Source organism: Copidosoma floridanum, unplaced genomic scaffold (genome assembly GCF_036245765.1).
Source record: "Copidosoma floridanum isolate Cflo_tuat_1 unplaced genomic scaffold, Cflo_Japanese_pri ptg000006l, whole genome shotgun sequence".
NCBI classification, from domain to species: domain Eukaryota; kingdom Metazoa; phylum Arthropoda; class Insecta; order Hymenoptera; family Encyrtidae; genus Copidosoma; species Copidosoma floridanum.
Window position 1 is genome coordinate 8,953,973 of NW_028321883.1, and position 19,695 is coordinate 8,973,667.

At 33.8% G+C, this 19,695-nt stretch overlaps 1 long non-coding RNA gene across 1 annotated transcript in view; it reads left to right on the forward strand.

The window, feature by feature from the left end:
* Nucleotides 1–2,674, forward strand: part of LOC149375514 (uncharacterized) — a 105,429-nt gene extending 102,755 nt beyond the window's left edge. Inside the window, exon 3 of the long non-coding RNA XR_016293724.1 lies at nucleotides 2,609–2,674. This is a non-coding gene — a long non-coding RNA (uncharacterized LOC149375514). The remainder of the gene's footprint in view (nucleotides 1–2,608) is intronic.
* Nucleotides 2,675–19,695: the final 17,021 nt, after the last annotated feature.

Genomic DNA, 19,695 nt, shown 5'->3' on the forward strand with positions numbered 1-19,695 from the left:
AAGAATACTGAAATAGCTTTTTTTGGTAGATGAATTATGCTGTGGGATAGAAAAACCGTACGTGTAAAATGAGCCTAGGAACGAAAGCCCACTACATATTACCCAGTTGCTACACTAGTGAAACATGAAAAGGAAAAAAATGTAAAATAAAAATGTTGTATGACTTTTTTACTTTCATACAATGTATTATATTTTAACAATTTTGTAATGTTAAAAAAGGAGTATAAAATAAAAAATAAGTTACTGGGACATCGATTTTAAGTCGTCACTGAATCATCATCAGCGGAGAAAAAGAGAGAGAAAGAGAAAGAGAGAAACACAGAAGAAACTTCAAAAACCCTGTGAGCAAACACATGAATAAGTAAAAAAAAATTTTAACCAAGTAATAATACATTACTTGGCTTGAACGTTTAATTTTTTGACTACAATAGCTTTAAATCAAAGTTAAAATCAATATCTTGACTGCTTTACTTATACTTATATATTTCATGGAAAAGTCGTGGTCAGTAAAGATTAAATATAATATACTCATGTACTATTGCTCATGCTAAATATTCTCATATTTTTTTCACGAAATAACTTACAGATGGCATGAACTGTACAGCATAGCTAGTCAGCTTATGAACACTGAATAGAGCACTCCTCTATCAGCATGCAAGTATGTACTCATGTAAACAATAAATTTATTGTATGTTTTTTAATTTCAGTTTAGCCGATACAGTTGTTTTTATACACTTACCCGATCCTTGCTCTGGATCCCGCTGGGCCTAATCTACAATGAAGAACTCCTTAAGACAATTTACTTATTGCATACTTATTCAAATAACAATAGTTTTTATCTTTAATTTTAATCACCATTCATTGTTTCATACCACACTAGGCCGTTAGAGTAAAAATTTTTTGAATATCTTCTTAATTCGGGTAAATAAACTGTTATTAACATCTTTAATTTCTTTCTTTATAAATTGATCAGTATATCATTACAATTTTTCTTTGGTCATTACAACAGCTTTTTTCATTCTTAGCATAAGTTACATGGTGCAAATAAAAGATTGAAGGGTTAACTATCGTAGTCTACGAAATCATTGTTTCCGTTAAATTGAATGTAGGGAATTTTTGTCTTCTAATAGTGAGACAAATTTACGGCTAAAATTGCTTTTTAATATTAAGTAAGATAGCTAGTTATTTCTCTTATTAATGTTATTACATGATCTTCAAAGATTATTTTTATTTATCACGTATCTAGAAAAGTTACAAGAGGTAAAATAAGAATAATTTAAGATAATCAAAACAGATGTGAAGGGTGGTAAAAAAACTTTTAAAAGACTTATCTTACAGTTTACTTTATTAACAGATTTACAAATTAGAATTTTTTAAAATTTTTGTAACGTTACGTTAGAAAGTTTCATTGTTTTATCGTATGTACAGCTCCTTTTGCTGACCATACATCTAAATTCAAGTAGCTTAATCAATTTTTTTACAGCTTTATTATTTAATTATTTAATTAAATAATTTTTATCAAACAGCATGATTAACTTTTTTGTTAGCTTTTGCTATTCTCAGAAAATTCTAACTATTTTAACAGTGTTCTGTATAGCAAAAGAAAAAAAGTAATGATCGGCTGTAAGAAAGCTTCAGCTGTTCGTAACAGGATTCTAGAATGCCCGCAATAAGAATGACTATACAACTTAATCTCTCTGCAGCTCAACAAATTTTACTTTATTTTGTGGGATAGCTATAAAGAAAAGAGATCTTTTATCATCCTTAGTAGACTTCAGCTTTTTCTAGTGGTATTAAAGGCTGTTAAAAACTAACTCTACTACAACCCAATACTTTAATAACCTTATTTACTATTGGGGTTGTGGGAAGATCGTGGATGTAGTGAAGAGGAATCGAATAATCCAATGCAATCAAAGATAAAGAATCAATATGAGTTTTGCTTTCTAATAGGGAAATACAGATTTTAGAATAGTTAATAAAAGGTGTGTGAGGGGGATTGTGTAAATGTGTTGGATAGGGGGGCATAGGAATGTAACAAAGATCTTATTAGGTTACAATCACAAAAAATAGTTGAAATATTTCGTTATTTTCAAGGATAGGTGGGAGGTACGACAGCATACTCTATCAGTTGAGTTTCTGTACTAATTACTATAGTTTTCTTAACTGTTATTTTTAAGTTATTACTTTCGTTAAAACTTGGTTTTACATAATCATCAAAACTGCGATTTTTGTTTGCAATTTGTACTGGAAATTTAATTAAATACACAACGCCTTTGAAAAGTGATTTTAATTCAGCTGTGCTTTTGGAATTTCTTCGTATGTTCTGGACTCATTAAATATTTCAGTCACTAAGGGTAGTAAGAACTAATAAATAATCCAAAGAAAATATAACTCGTAGTCAAATTCAACTGTTTTAACAAAGCGTTCAATAGTTTTTCTATTTGAAAGTCAATGTGACCAGTTTATTTTTCTTTAATTTGTTAGAAAAAAAAATGTTTTTGGTATGTTAAGTAATTCTTGAAAATTAAGAAATAAGCAAATAAAAATTAGTAACTACTTCTATAATCAGTAGTGAAAGTCACACTTAATTTATGTTAATTTTTTTCAGTTGTGGAAAAAGTTCCAGTTCCTGTACATGTGCCTACTCATCATGTGAAACCTCATCACGAAAATTGGGGCTGGGATTGATTGATAACACTTAGATATCGTATAATGATAACGTCTAACCAAAGTATCATTACGTTGTCATGAACTTCTTTAGTTATTTATAACCCGAAAGTGGTTGCAAAACTATGCCTGTCGTATTTTGGTAATTAGTTTTATGAAAGTTCAAAACCTATAATAAATCTTCTTTTGTTTACTTAAAAGGTATATTTTTATAACCTTAATTGTGTCATGAGATATACAAGAAACAAAAAATAAAAAGTAAAAAAGACTAAAAATAATTATTAAAATATTTGCACATACATCTTTCTTACAGGTAAGTTTAAAGACAAGTTTTTACAAGCAATAATTGCATTAGGAGATTAAAATACGTAGTTTAACAGGCAAATAGGCACTTGAAAGATGGCTCTCTCGAAATAAATATAGCACTCGCCGAAGTAAAATTATTTTGTTCAATGTTCTATTATACTTACCACTTATTTTTACAGACAGTTTTTATAATACAATAAGTATACAGTGTACACAAGACAATCAACGAATGCCTAAGATCTTATGTAAAAAGTAGTGACACAGAAATCTTAAAGTTAATGCAGTTTCGATAAATGCAATAATATTAAGTGCAGAACTAAAATAACTAAGAAATTTCACTGTACATAACAGCGTCTCTGATTACTACTTCCAGAGTTTGATGTTTCTTGATCAAACTAGAAAGTAATATGAGTAAATTAGTTATTACCGTTTATGAATGTAGAATCATCGTGACAATGAAATAAGCAGTAATTTGGCAATCATTGCTTTCAAATTTTACTCATATTTTGTATTTTTTGATCATAAGCTTTTATAGTTTTTCTGGTCACTAACAAGGTACTTACAAAAAGAAAGCCAGTTTCAAATTTATATCTTTGATAACATTATTCAAGTTGAACTAACGAAAACGATAAAAGACCTTGCCTTGCATAATTGTTGAGTAAAATTTTTTGTATGTATTTGACTTTAAAACGGTAGGTTATAAATTGAAAAATTAAGAAAAAATAAAATTAAGATCCTCATACTCACACTGAGGTTATTCTGACGATTTGTTAGTGATAAATATGATAAAAAATTATTAGAACACAGACTGACAAAATAAAGAAAACATATTTTTTAATGTGGCATACCTCTAGAAAAAAAATCTCACGAAATATATTATAAATGAGTCGAGTGGTGATGGCTTAGTAGTGAGTGTACTTGGAACTGATACGACACAAGAACTTGTTTAATTGGCAGTAAAACATAAAAGGAATAAAATATTACACGACTCTTGTATTGCAAAATGTAATATTAGAAATAAAATTAATAATTCAAGTTTTATTTAAATACACATATTAATTAGGGTACATTTCTGAAAGGACTTAAAATAGTATCTGACAATATTATTTGATGATATATTGTATCAGTCGTAAAGAATATCCGATCGTACATTCTGCTATTCTTGAGTCTGGTCAGTCTGAATATTTTATTATTTATGCACAGATAGTAGTATTTTGTACCAACTATCATACCATAACTTACAAATTGTGAGGAGTGGCATTTGTTCTGTGGTTATTGTGTTTGTTACTGATACAATACTATTTTACGGGTGGTGGGCTAAATTCTTAGTGAGTGTAGATTTTTTCAAAAACTGTTTTTACTGGAAAAAATTCCTATAAACCCCGGCTTTTTTGGGGTGGATTTTTCCATGGAATTTCCTTTAGAGTGATTTAAAAGTTTTTTCTTTGCTCCGGAGGTTTTTGGATCAGGGTAAATAAGTAGTAAAATTAGAATCATAGGTAGGGATTAGTGGATATGATGCCAGGCACCAAGCAGGGATCGCCGGCCTTACCAACAAGAAGTAGACCCTGAAACATGGGGCTTATTCGGGGATGCTAATTATCCTGGATCTGATGCTTCGACAGAAAGTGCTGGCTTAACCAGTGAATAGTAGAAGTCCTAAAATACAAGTCTTCTCCGGGGAAAGGCTACACAGTGGCAAGTGGACCCAATGCACCACAGGTACAGAGAAAGCCAGCTTAACTGGTAAGGTGCTTTACTGGAGATATTCTCACTGTGCTTATCGTATTATAGGTATGAAATAAATTAAGAAATTGGTAAATGGGTGTGGCAATACACTTCTACACATGAGTAGTGAGTGGGGGTCAATAGGCTGTCATGGTAACCCAATAAAAAAAAAAAAAAAAAAAAAAAACAATATAACTTACAAACAGATTTGCAGTTATCATACAATAAGCATAAAATTTATCAGTATCAATAAATTTTTTTGCATGGGATATCAAGAATGTTGTAAAAGTGAATTAATATTGTTTCGAATAAGCCAGTCACTTGAGCTGTTGTTTTTGCATATTAACAAAAAATTCTAGCACTATTCTTGCAATCAGTATTACCGGCTCTTTGTTTAACAACATTAAATGTAAAAGATAGCTCCTCTCTTAAAGCTTCTTGAAATTGTATTTTGTAGCCTATTTATGTTTTGTAGTTCTTGCTACTGACTGCTTAAAATCAAGATTGTAAGAGATACGTAAGCAAAATTCAAGACATCTTATCTACGTATGTAGAATTGAAAGGCCATGTTCATAATATTTTTCTTATTAAAAGTGGCTCTTTAGATTTTCTATGCCATTGGCATAATTAGATCTGACCTCATAAATGTAACAACAATTGGAAGTTCTTTGTCCCGTTATAAAAGTTCAAACTTTTCTATCAATCATTATATAACAAATTTAAAAAATGTATTTCAATATTCATGACACTATACTCAATACTATAAGATTTTGTTTTTTTTATAATATTTGCGTATTTATTATTAGTTTTTCTAATAAATTTTACATTTTTTTGTAAGTATAAATTCGTTAATCTGATAATAGTTAATCAAAATTAGTTAAAGATTTCCCAAACGATATTTTTTTGTCCTTTTAATTGTATAGGAGCAAATGAGAACATAAACACAGAATCTTCTGATAAAGTGGTATCTGTTTTTATAGGTTTGTATTTTAGAACTTATAACAGTTTGTTTACTGGTAACGATTTCACTACCATCGAAGTCATAAGTTGTGCGTGTGTCAGAAACTGACGAACTATTTAATTGCTAAACCTATTTTTTTGTGTTTTTTGCTGGTAATTGTTTTTTGTTACATCTATTTCGAATTTATGTGGTTAATGACACCCAAATTCCTTTTGTTGTACGCTTAAGTATTAATATAAAATCAGTTGATACCTGAGATTCGCTTACTTGTATGTGGTCAGGGTAACATTTTTATTTTGTTTTATTAACTGCTGCGTAAGATGGATGTAAGTTAACTCCAAACATTCTATCACAGTAAATTTTAAGTTTGTTACACTTATTTTTTTGAAGTTCTTCATCTGCATACATTGACAAAGCTTTTGTAATGAAATCATTGTAACTATCTTTGTATGTCTCTTTTGTGCTTTAAGATTTTTACTGAACTCCTTAGTAAAATATTAATATATTGTTTCTTCATCATGTCTTTTCTGTGATTTGGATAATAAGTCTTTATAATTCCCCTTTGAGAGCCTAACTGTATTTACAGTTATTGTAGCTTGATTAGTCATATCTAAGTCTCCAGTTACATATGTAATATTACATGTATTATTTAGAGAGGAATTAATCGTACAACTGTTTTTCTAAATTGAGGTGTAATACTGTTTAAATTTTTTTTACTCTACTCGTATTTTTCCAAAGTTAACTATCATGAGGTAAAAACGTGTTTAGTACTTTTTATCTAATCTGATGTTACTGATTATCAAGACACTGTTAGTAGTTTGAATATGATACACAAGTTCATTTATATTGCTTCTATTACTTACTACAGTCTAAAAATTTTCACTTATTTTAGAACGATGTATCCTAAAACTTATGAGTGCACTTATTAATAAAAAAATACCTGATACAGAAAAAAATTGTACTTCAGAGCAGTAGCTTCTGCATCTTAAAGCTCATACAATACTTATTCCTTAAGTAGCCCCAAAATCATTTTTGCAGAATTTTTTTTTTTATAATAGTCTATTGGCTAAAATAGGAAAGTATGAAAAAACAGGAACATAATAATGTGTGTGTGTGTGTATGTATACTAGTGAGGCTCCATCCCCTGTGCGCTTTACACGCCAACCTCCCAATTCTCGGTCAAAAAATAAAAGTTGTGTTATTTAATAAAACTACTTTATTTAATCTTTAAAAATACTTCATGTAATTTTGTACTTTAAAAACTAACGTATATTGCATACAAATATTTTTATACCAAAAAAATTTTTTTTTGAAACAGAAGTACAATTTCAAAAATTTCTTAATATTCATGACACTTTTGTTACATTTAAATCGAAAAATCTGAATTTTACTAATAGTATTGGAAATAATTTTAGTAATTTAAATTTTAAACTTTATTCTGGTAATAATGACAATAAGCATTATGACTTATTGCACTACAATAATGTCAGAATTGAGAAAAAACTGCAGAAAATTACAAACAGAAATTATAATTATTTTAGAAAAACAAATTTGCAAAATAACATAAACATTACAATTTTTTATAAAAACTGAAAAGTTTGTAGTGTCACAAACAGTTGTTACGTACGATAGCATATAGCTATGCGTGCGTGCGCCTCTGCTGGCTTGGGCCTGAAAGGTAGGGGAATAGAGAAGAGAGGTGATAGGAAAGGTAGAGAGAAGGGACGGGGAGATCAGCTAGAGACGCGAGAGGGTAAGGACAAAGTCCGTGAGACGATAATACACGCACAACTTCCCTCAATCATAAGTAATTCTAGTAGAGCATAAGTAACAACAAGTCACACTTCTATTTATTCCCGCACCGAGAATCCCACGTAACAGCTGGTGTCAGAAGTGGGATACAGATAAAATTTTTTACGGTCTGTCGCGTGCGCGGAAATCACTTAGTCTCTCGGAACAAAAAAAAAATTTTTTTTAATTATTTTTTTTCTCGACTTAATTGACGTAATAAATAAAAGAAAGAAAAAGAATATATCTGTCACCGCAAAGAAAAAAGTGTCAAAAGTGCCAGACGCCAAATTCAGTGTGTCAAGTGCCACAAGATAAGGAAATTGGAAAAGTAGAGGAGAACAGGAAGATATAATCGTAAAAATCTTCGATAATGCAAGGATACCAGACAAGGAAAAACTGCATATCAAGCCAGTGGACCAACATACCAGGACACTAGAGGCAGCTACCATTCACTCAACCCGGAAAAATACAGACAAAGAGAAAAAAGCACGGTACGCCAAGCCCGGACTACAGCCACAGAACACGGGATACACGGCACAGGAGAAGGGAACAACGAGCGGAGGCAGAAGCTGAGCAACTCCAGGAAGGATTAAAGAAGGGACCCATAAGTATGCACGGGATTATCGTCATGCTGACCATCGTTACGGCGATCTGGTAAGTGAATTTTCATTACTCGTATATACTACTCATAACTCCCGAGGAAAATACGCACCTAAAAGAAAAAACTTAAATATCGATATTATTTCTAAATCGCAATATCCTAAGACCTTAGTGGCAACCCATAATTGCATGCACAAGCATATAACCGATACAAACGACAAACACCCCATACAAAATTTTTTTAAATTAGCTAATAAATACAAGGAGTAGCCAACCGATAACAAAAATAAAAAAAAAAAAACTATCGACTAACACTCGATAGAGCGCGCGTATCTATCAGGTTAACACAAAATACACAGAAACGACAGCATTTTACGATTAGAAAAATATATACACAAACTAGAAGAGCACAAGACAAACTACAGAAAAAAACAGACTAAAGAGCAACACTATGAGCAACGTAGAAACAAATGATACACTGGGAAGGGGAGTACAGGAAGCCGTGAGGTGCACAGATAAACACGAAACAGGACCAATTGACACAGATGACGAAGTTATACAAATTAATCTAGAAGATGATCCAGAAACGTGGACAGAGTAGCAGAAGGCCAGCAAAAAACAGAAGCTTTTTGTGATGAAAATGCTAAGGAAATTAACGCCAAGCATAAAACGCAGACAGTTACCTCATAGACAAGACATAAGCGATAACGAAACTGATGCGCCATCCCATACACAAACACATAGACCCCCCGTATTTGAAAAATTAACTTTATTTACCGAACGTGAAAACGCGACAACTGACATGAATCGACGAGTCACTAATCCACAAAGCGATAAAACACAAGCCAAACATGACACAAATGTACACGATATAATAAGAGAAGCAGCGGCACAAGCGGTGCAACAATATACAAATCGAATACCTACACCTACACAACCAAAACATCAATTATCACAACAGATGTACGAAGAAGTTACACGGCGTCAAACACAAATGCGAACCCCAGTAGCTCAAGGCGAGCAAGAAATCGGGAACTACGGCATCACCCACAATACAAACCACGACAATAATTATTATAGACATAACACAGCGGCACCACTTTATCCTGCAGGAGAAGACGAGTTAGGTTGGGCAAATATAAATTACTTAAACTCCCAAGATCGATTCACAGTACCCCCACATTACACAGGAAATCCTAATTACGAACGCCCAATTCAGAACACGCTGTCGTCTTTAAGTAACCTAGCAGCAAACATACCGATATTTGACGGCGATTCCGTTAAACTACCCCTTTTCGAACAAATGGTAAGAGTGGTATCGTGGACGGTAAGCCCCGTATATGAAAAATTTTTTTATAGGCTCACTAGCGAACAAGCTGAAAGAAGCAGCCGCCGAATTTATACCGCGCCTGGCACAGTTCTCATCTGTAGATGAATTCTTGGTAGAATTGAAAAATAGATATTGCAGCATTGGAAGCGTTGACACGTTGTTGGCAAAATTAAAAGTAGTGAAACAATACAGAGGGGAATTAGTAGAGGAATACAGCAGGCGCGTTCAAAAATTATACAATAGAATAATAACCCTACACGATTCGGACACGACACTATCACCCGGGCAACGACACGCATTAAAGGAGAGCGCTGAAAAAGAAGCTATAAAGCAATATACGTACGGGATACAATCACCTAACAACTACAGGGTAACATGCCTTAACCCGAAAACGTTAGGCGAAGCCATAGTAGCCACGCTGAAAATGGAAAGCGACTTAAGCCTACGAGAAATAATGCCGGTACGAATCGAGGCCCAAATATACCGAGCGAGAGCAGAAACAAGAGATACGGACGATCGTGCGAGCAGCCATGAGCAGACAGAAGTATGTGATACAACAGATAAAAATAAAATAACAGGGGACTATCAATATTGCTCATATTGCAATGAATACGGGGAGCATGCTACAAAAGTATGTATGAAATTAGTAGCAGACGCAGCGAATAAGAGAATTCAAAATCAAGACATAAAAACAAATGATCCACCAGTGCAGGTATTACAAAATAAACAAAACGTAAGGGATAAAAATTGCGCTTACTGCAAACGCAGGGGGCACTATACAAGCAAATGCCGCACACTAGTAAGAGACGCAGAGAATGAGAGAATAAATCGGAGCGACGGACGCGAACAATTTAACAACAATAACAGGAAAAATACGGAAGGAAATTTTAACTACCGGAATAATTATAATTACCCCCCTAATACGTATAGCCAAAACTATAACAACGATTATAGAAGGATCCCCTTTAACAATACAGGCTACAACAGATATAATAACTACAACAGTAACGCTGATCACTCAAGAAATAATAATAAAAATTACAACAACCAGTACGATAACTACAATAATTATAGAGGAAATTATAAGTATAACAGAAATTATAATAGGGATGAAAATTATAACGACAGAGGACCTTCGAATGGAACAAATGATGCACCTGATGAAAAAATATCCACGCGTAGCACGGAACATTTAAACTCGCAGGATGCTCGTCGTGCTCCCCAAGCGCCGAGCGGGCCCCGAGAATAGAGAACGAGATAGAGCATAAAAACGAAACGGAGTCAGCTGAAGGAGAGGAGCAAGCAGAGTCAAATAAAATACGCATCAGAGGCAAAGATAGCAAGACATCACGCAAAAAAAAGTATACGAGAAATAAAAAAATTAAAGTATCGCTAGAAACAGACTCCGAACAGGCTCCTCAAACGGCTGAGAATGCTCACAAAGAAAAAATAATTGAAACAGAATTTATTACTAGTAGCCCTTTAGCTGGTAAAGAAAAAATCCATGAAAGCATGAACCTACCTCTCCGCAAGGTAAATATATTGAGTACTGGAAGCACACCACCATCAGTAATATTAAACAGCAATCAGCTGCAATCTTATAGCGCAAAATTTTACGCTGATACTGGTGCCGAAGTATCAATTATAAAAGAATGCTGTCTCACTACAGACACGCATTTAGAGAGCAGAGAAATAGTCCTAATAACTGGCGTCACACACGGAGCACGCTGCAAGTTAGGGACGACTAAAATATCTCTCTAACGGTATAATAATGAATCTGCACGTAGTCCCCGATACCTTTCCGATAGAAATGGAAGGCATTATTGGCTGGGACGCTTTTAAGTTGTATAATGGCCTCATAAGCGCCAAAGAAAATTATTTAGAATTGAAAGGCATCAGAATCCTATTACTAAAACCAGAATATTTTTAAATCTCCGCAAAATCAAGGAAAATAATATTTGCGCGTTTAAAAGATGAGAGCAGCCACGTACAAGTCGGCTGGGTCCCTCTACGAATATAAAGGAGGGAATCTTATTTGGAAATTTTATAGGAGAAAATAAAAACTTGAAGATATATGCGGAAATTATAAACATAACAGACAAACAAATTGACGTGCCAGTACCAAAAGTAAATGTTTTCGAATGTGAAACAAGACAAGGGGCGGAACCATTCAGCATTGCTGAGAACGACGCTGAAGGGTTAAACGAAGCCATGATTGGGCTTTTTAACACTAAAAATTTAGACGGACAGGTAAAAAATAGTGAAATTATAAAAGAAAGAATTGCCGTAAGCGGAAAAAATAATGATGATGTTAAGAACAACATCGAAAATTTCAAAGATATTAAGAAATCAGATATAGCAGCTCGAGTAAGCAAAATAATGGAAATCGTCGATACATCTGGCTGCAACATAGAAGAATTAAACCACATCCAGAGCCTCATAGAGTACAATCCGTTCATATTTGGCCTCGACGGCGAGCCACCAAAGGCTACAAAATTACTCAAGCATCGAATAATAACGGCAACAGAGAAGCCAATAGTTGCCAAAAGGGTACGCTATCCAATAAAACTTAAGGAACAGATGCAAGTAGAAATAGATAAACTACTGCAGCAACAAATAATTGAGCCATCGACATCCCCATATAACTCAAATATGTGGATTGTCCCGAAAAACGTGGGACCAAACGAAGAAAAACGCTGGAGGATCGTAGCAGATTTCCGGCTATTGAACGAAATAACAGTTGGTACGTGCTACCCACTTCCATTCCAGAATGAAATTTTGAAAAATTTAGCAGCTGCAAAATATATAACCGTAGTAGATCTGAAGAGCGGGTTTTTCCAAGTAGAGATTCACGAGGAGGACGCTCATAAAACTGCGTTCTCAGGACCAAACGGACATTACCAATATAAACGAATGCCGATGGAATGCATAGACTCGCCAAGTACATTCATGCGAGTGATAACACTGGCACTAGTAGGCTTACAAGGACGGGAGATAGAGGTATATATGGATGACATCATGGTATTCGCAGAAAACTTGGAACAACACGAGATAAGATTCAAAAGGCTCTTAAAACGGCTAGCCAATGCAAACCTCACAATAGAGCCAAGAGAATGCCAATTTCTTAGAAAAGAAGTGAAAGTGCTCGGTCATATTGTAGGCAACGGCCGTATCAAAACAAATCCGGGAAAAATTGAAGCAGTAAAAAGTTTTCCTAAACCAATAAATACGAGGAAAATGAAACAATTTCTCCGGTTGGCGGGGTAATATCGACGCTTCATCAAAGATTACGCAAACATAGCCCAACCTCTCTCAAAGCTTACAAGAAAAACAGCCAAATTTAAATGGGAAGAGGAACAAGAACATGCATTTACAAAACTTAAAAACGCTCTGTGCAGTGAGCCAGTGCTGAGGGCTCCAGATATAAACGAACCCTTTATCGTAACAACCGACGCATCCGACTACGCTATCGGAGCAATTTTAAGCCAGGGAGAGATAGGAAAAGATCACCCTTGCGAATATGCATCCAGATGCTTGAAGAGCAGTGAATTACGATATCCGACATACGACAAGGAATTATTGGCGATAGTGTACGCCAAGGAGCAATTCAGGCCATATTTATTCGGTCGTAAATTTACAGTCAGAACTGACCATGAACCACTCAAACATTTCCACACATCAAAGAAACCGGACTTAAGATTCACAAGATTGAAGGCAGAACTCCGTGGATATGAGTTTGATATTGTTTATAGACCTGGACAGAAAAATAAAGCACCGGATGCTCTTTCTCGCAATCCAGTACTCAAAGAAGGGGAAAAGAACCCAGAACTACCACGCCAGGAGCTGAACGAGCTTGCGGAAAAACAGGAAAGGGACAATCACGAAGACATTAATGCACCACCAGCACGAATATATAAAATGCGTACAAAGAGACAGAGGAATCTAATACAAAAGAACAGCAAAGTAAAAATCGAAACGTCCGACTCAGACGAGCCAGACGAAAAGGCAATTAAAAAGAAGCCCAGAAAACTTGGAGAAAGCGAACAGATATCAAGTACCCACAACTGCAGTAGTACAGACACAGGATCAGAACGGGAAATGACGGAAAAACGAAGAGATAAGGTAGATAAAAACACCCTTACGGCAGTAAACGGAAAAAAAAAAATTCTGTCGCAAGGACCAGCGAACGATAAACTGGCGTACATGTGCAAAGAGAAAAACATGGAAAAAGGGGTTAAAACGACGAGCACACCATTTTTAAAAATGGGTATAACAGAGAGAAGACAACACAGAACCCGTAAACGACAGTTAGATACTCTACATAGGAAAATTGCAGATTTTTCTAACACCGCCGAGCAACCGCACAACTCAAAGGAAATTATTATCACGCATTGGGATACACCAGCAGCAACACTGAGAGATACCGGACGAGAAAAACATTGGGGTTACCAACTAGCGCGGAATAGCGAGACAGCAGAAAGAGCGGAGAAAGAGAGAGATCGGAAAGCTAGGAAAGCAATAGGGGAAACAGCAGCAACAAAAACACCTGACAGAGACAAAGAAAGCGAAGGGAAATCGGAAAATGAAGGAGGGGTATATGACCAGAGAGAGAGTAGAGATAAAAGTAGACAGCAAGTAGATAAGTGAGAGACGGAAATGACCGAACAAAACCGAACGGCACCGAACGAACCTGAGAGCCAACAACTGCCAGATACACAGGTACCCAACGGCGGAAACGATAAGTATAATAATAACAAAGGTCAAATTACCAATTTAAGATCAATATTAAATAAATCAACCAATCGATTCCGAGCAAAGGTCTCAATCGACGTTGAGAAGAAAGACATCAAAGGAAAAGTGGGCATAAGAATCGATGTATGGGAAAGCGATAGCACGCCAACCGCAATGAACGAAGAAGAGGATGCAAAGATTCGAGTATCGGGGACCCAATGCGCAGAACATTACTGACAGCTAATAATGATCGATATCCTTAGAGACGGAAGTTGTCTGTTCCATTGCCTAAAACTTCTATACGGATTGACAGAATCAACAGACGAGCTAAGAAAAATTCTACGCGGGTCAGAATGGATAAATAAATGTAAGGACCCAAAAGGAACCAAACAAATATTAAATAACAGCCATGAATTCGGTGACGGAAAATGTACTATTATATTTTCACAAGAATATGAAGCAAACATATGTATACACCTACAAGCATCACCCGATAAGATAGTATACCAACAATTCATGGGGGGGGGAAATACGAAGAATTTAAACACATGCATCTCAGAAACCAACACTATCAAGCCCTCGTAGACGGAACTAGTGGCGATCACTCACCCAAATATAATAATGAAAATCAAAACGATGATTCCGATATCCAGGAACCTCGAGATAACACAAAAGGAAATTTTGAAGGAGATAGCAACGACCAAGCTGTAAACAAACAAGACGGAGAGAACGATGAAGAGGACGCATGGGATACGGAGAGCGAGGAAAAGAGTGAGAGAGAGGAAGAAGGAGTATGGGAGCCCAACGAAAAGCGCATAATGCCCCCACCTGAACCACTACCTCCACCAGACCCTTAAAGCGACTATAAGCCATTAACTGAAAAGAGTGCAACGACAATAGTTATAACAATATAAATAATGTTAATAATAATAAGGATAGTAATATAATAATAATACTATTGACAGAAGAAATACAGAGTGTAAGAGTAATAAAGATAGTATACCGATAGAGTACATCATATAGGAAGACAGGATACACAGAAACGTACGTGCATAAATATATACAGGAAAAAGCGTTATTTTTTATTTATTCGCGGCCCTCGGACGAGCCGCGAGAGAAAGCAACAAATTATACGGAAAAAAAATATAAAATAACTAATAACTACGTAACTAACGGACATTCAGACAATTTACACCCCCCCCCCTTTTTTCTAAAGAAATAATATTGATAAAATACAAAAAAAAAAAAAAAACTTTTTCTCGTTGTGATCTTCGGACGCACGCGCAAAATAAAGGGGAAGAAAAAAAAATTAAGAAAGAGAATAGTATACTTACGTGAAATTTTTTTGGCTGTACAACATCCAACTTACAGGAAAATGAGTAATAGGATAAAAGATAGAGTTACTGTATTTTGCAACCCTTAAAAAGAACAGGCATTGTCAAAAAAAAAAAAAAAAAGAAAAATTGTTTATGATACGAATATTCTATGTTTATACTCAAAACCATAGAAAAAAAATTATAGTAAGAACAATAATAAATAGGTAAATAATAATAATTATTATTGTTCTCTATAAGAAAAAAAAACAATCAAAAGAAAAACATTGTTAACAGTACAAAAAAAAGGGATTTAATAACAAAATAATTACAAGTACAATTACGATTTAATGTGACGCACTTCAGAACAGTGTTATTAGTAAATTTTAAAGGACGTGAGACATGCAAAGTTTCAACAAAAAGAAAAAAAAAAAGATCTTATTTTCAAATTATTTTGATTTTAATTATCAAGAAATACAGCTGCAATTGAAAAATTTTTACCAATCGCGCACTCAGCTATAACTCGTCAAGTACTCTATTCATAGCCACTCCTGATATTCCTTACCTACTATCAAAATTAACGGTTATCAGAGGATGACAACAACTACTGAAAATTCTGAAGATTTGGTTACATAGCAAGACTAAAATAAAACTGAACAAGGGAAATAGTCACACACATTTAGTTTGGAAGCCATATAAGATTAGATTTCCGCCACTGTATAAGAAATCAAAATCACAATTAAATCTGAAACAGCATTTCAAGATGACAATAACAGTAGCATCTACATGCATAGTCATACAACATAGCAGAGCTTACAGGGGATAGTTCTCAACAAAACAAAAAAAAACATATACATACATTAAATATGTACATACTTAGGTGTTATATGGGAAAAACCCTATAATATCAGTCATCAGTCTCATAAACAAAGCCAGAACATCCTAAGCGGACACCTGTGATAAAAATTCCTCAAAATCCACAGTACACATAAAACATAAATTGCCAGAACAATGGAGCAACCCTGCTACAGAAACACTACACAATACTATTAGTGAATGCTAGTACTACCAGGGCAGAAGAGATACACGCCAGAGAAAAAAACAACTCGATTATGACAACGTAAAGGAAAGTTAAAAACCCTCGTATTGTCTGACCCAGATACATGTATCCAGAAAAAAAAAGAACCAAACATTTACGAATCATACGAAAATTAAAAAAAAAACCAACAAATAACCGCCAAAATACCAACGAATTTTATTATGAATTTCCCTTCCAACAACGTACATGGTCACCAATCAAAGAAAGAAACAAACATGTATTATAGCTGAGAAATATTTTAAATTGATATTGGACGAAAAAAAAAACACATTTCATATTTGATTAAATCGCGTATGCAACCAACACATCCTTCAGAGTCCACTAATGTAAGCGAAAAAAAAAAAAAAAAAAAAAACAATGTTATATTTAATAAGAAAATTAGAATAAGCATTTTGAACACGAAAAACATAAAAATAAGAATTTAACATGAGGCCAGAAAAATATAATGTATAAAAGGGATGCAAAACAAATAAGTACCTAATAGCAAAATCTATCAGCATACAATAAATAATAAACAAATCGTTTTTATCCTGTTACGTTGGGTGCAAAGATTCAGTATATTGACTCAGCTTGCCTTCTCTTTCTTATAGCAATAGTCAAATTTAAGTGCCATTCTCACGGGGGGCCCCGCTATTTACTTGTATTAGAATAATTTCAGGTAACAAGCGAAAGAACACCAGTCAGAGAGCCAACGAAACATCACTGGACAATAGTTTGGCATTGAAACCAGCAATAGTTTTACAGGAAGGTATCAAGACAAATCTAAGTGGTGTACTAATACAAGGGCAGTAATTGTCCAAGCAACCAAAACGAAGAAAAAATTTATTAATAGTAAAATTAATGAACGCAGTAAGACCTTAACCCTCGACATCCTTGACACAAAAAAAAAAAAAAAAAAAAATTTGAAACTGACAATTATATAAATTTTTATCCAATGCGAGAATAAACTGTTTAATAACCCTGTATAGTGCATATGTACATAAATAATAAGCAAGAAAACTGTAATAAAGCGATTATATAATATAAGTAACGAAGCGAATTCTAGAATAAATTTTTTGTACAAGGGAAGCGTGCAAACAATAAACAAAAAAATGTATACACATAAAATACAGCGAATTAAACCGATAGAGGAAATAGGGATAGAGCGCTTCAAACTACCCTCTTTCTTCTAACCGGAATATGCTATAAAACACAAACAACATAACACAGACATACACATCGAAAAAAAAATCGCCACCGAGGACGTCGGCGTCGCGGCCTCGGACGTGTTACGTACGATAGCATATAGCTATGCGTGCGTGCGCCTCTGCTATCTTGGGCCTGAAAGGTAGGGGCATAGAGAAGAGAGGTGATAGGAAAGGTAGAGAGAAGGGATGGGGAGATCAGCTAAAGACGCGAGAGGGTAAGGACGAAGTCCGTGAGACGATAATATACGCACAACTTCCCTCAATGATAAGTAATTCTAATAAAGCATAAGTAACAACAAGTCACGCTTCTATTTATTTCTGCACCGAGAATCCCACGTAACACAGTAAAATAAGATGTAAAAAAATAGTTTAAGTAAAAAATGTGTCAACACATGGAACAGACACAAATAAAAATGTTATACACAAAGAAAAAACATTGAACAAAACAAGCTACTTTAAAGATCATTTTTTTACGGAAGTGAGGTCGTCACATACACATATGCATAATTGACTATAAAAAGGATTATCATAATTGTTTATAAGAGATTTAGGTTTTAACATGTAAAACTTGACCTTGAATTTTTAAACTATTTATTAATAGCTTTTTTTCTTGTCTCACGACATTAGCACTCAATAATATATTGAATAAAACATCTAAAATTATCATTAATTTTATAGTTGCTTTAATTCATCACCGTACTGACTTAGAACAGGTCAAAATATATTTCCACATTCATAACAACCAAATGTTTGTCTGTCACTTTGCCAAAGTTTTACACAATAGAACTCGTTGAGTTAATATTGTAGAATTTTTTTTTTTATAATTGATTTTAAATCGCATTAAAAAAGCAGAATCTTTAAAATGTTAAGAAAAGTTGACAAAATACTTAATAATACATTAAAAGATGCTGCTATTGCTTTAGGTTTAGTAAAACACAATTTCCAAGTTCATAATCTTTTCGAAGAAGCATGTAACGTTATGCTGCTATGCCAATAGAGGACATTTTTGTGTGGTATTTAGTATCTAAAGGCATTTGAGGCAAAAAGTCATGAAAGAGTCAAGAAAGTCTTTTGAAAATTTTTTTTTTATTTACTTACAAAAGAAGTTGTCAATTGTTTGATTTCATATCATTGTTAGAGTCGATATTGATAGAGCTATAACAGTTGAAAAATTACTTAAAATGATGATACTCTAAAAATTATTGTAATATGTAGAAAAGAAATAAATATTTTTAATGTGGTAAGTGACAAGCAGTACAATAAACTCAGATTGGACAGTTTTTGTTTGACTACCAACTTCATCTAATTATTAAATCAAGTCTTAGAAACTGACATCGCAAGGTGAGATGCTTGGAAATATTCTCCATAAACTTATTTTTTATTGTGCTTAGCTATCTGTTACTAATGTAAGACAGCGAATATTAACGAGCTCAATTTATAAAGCATGTGCATCACAAAACGTAGATATGTAACTACACAATTTATAACTAAATTGATTAATCATTATTTTTTTATAAGAACTGCTGAAGAAGTTACAAATTTTTATAATACACAATATATTAAAAATTTAATACATGTCAATGAATTAGTTTCTACTATTTTGTATTATTCGTTGTTTTTACAGCGTTCATACTAAAAAAAATTTTTTTTCATCGTAAAACAGTTGAATTCTAATCAATAAGATTTTAAACTCTCACGATTAATTATCTGGCACATTATTTTTTTATTTTTAGGGTGAGCAATAGTTGATTTTATAATAAATTGCTGAAAACAATTAGGATGGCATTAAAAAATAAAACTTCTGTTACAAAAGGCTTAGACTACTAGGGTTAACAATTTTTCGTAAAGCCGTATACATACAAGATATTAAACTTTTATACTTGCAAGTGTCCTGTCTTCTTCATTGATTCTATAAGCTTGCTTAAAATAGTAAACAAAAGTATAAGCCATTCTTTTTTCCTGATTCTAAATGCATACTTCTA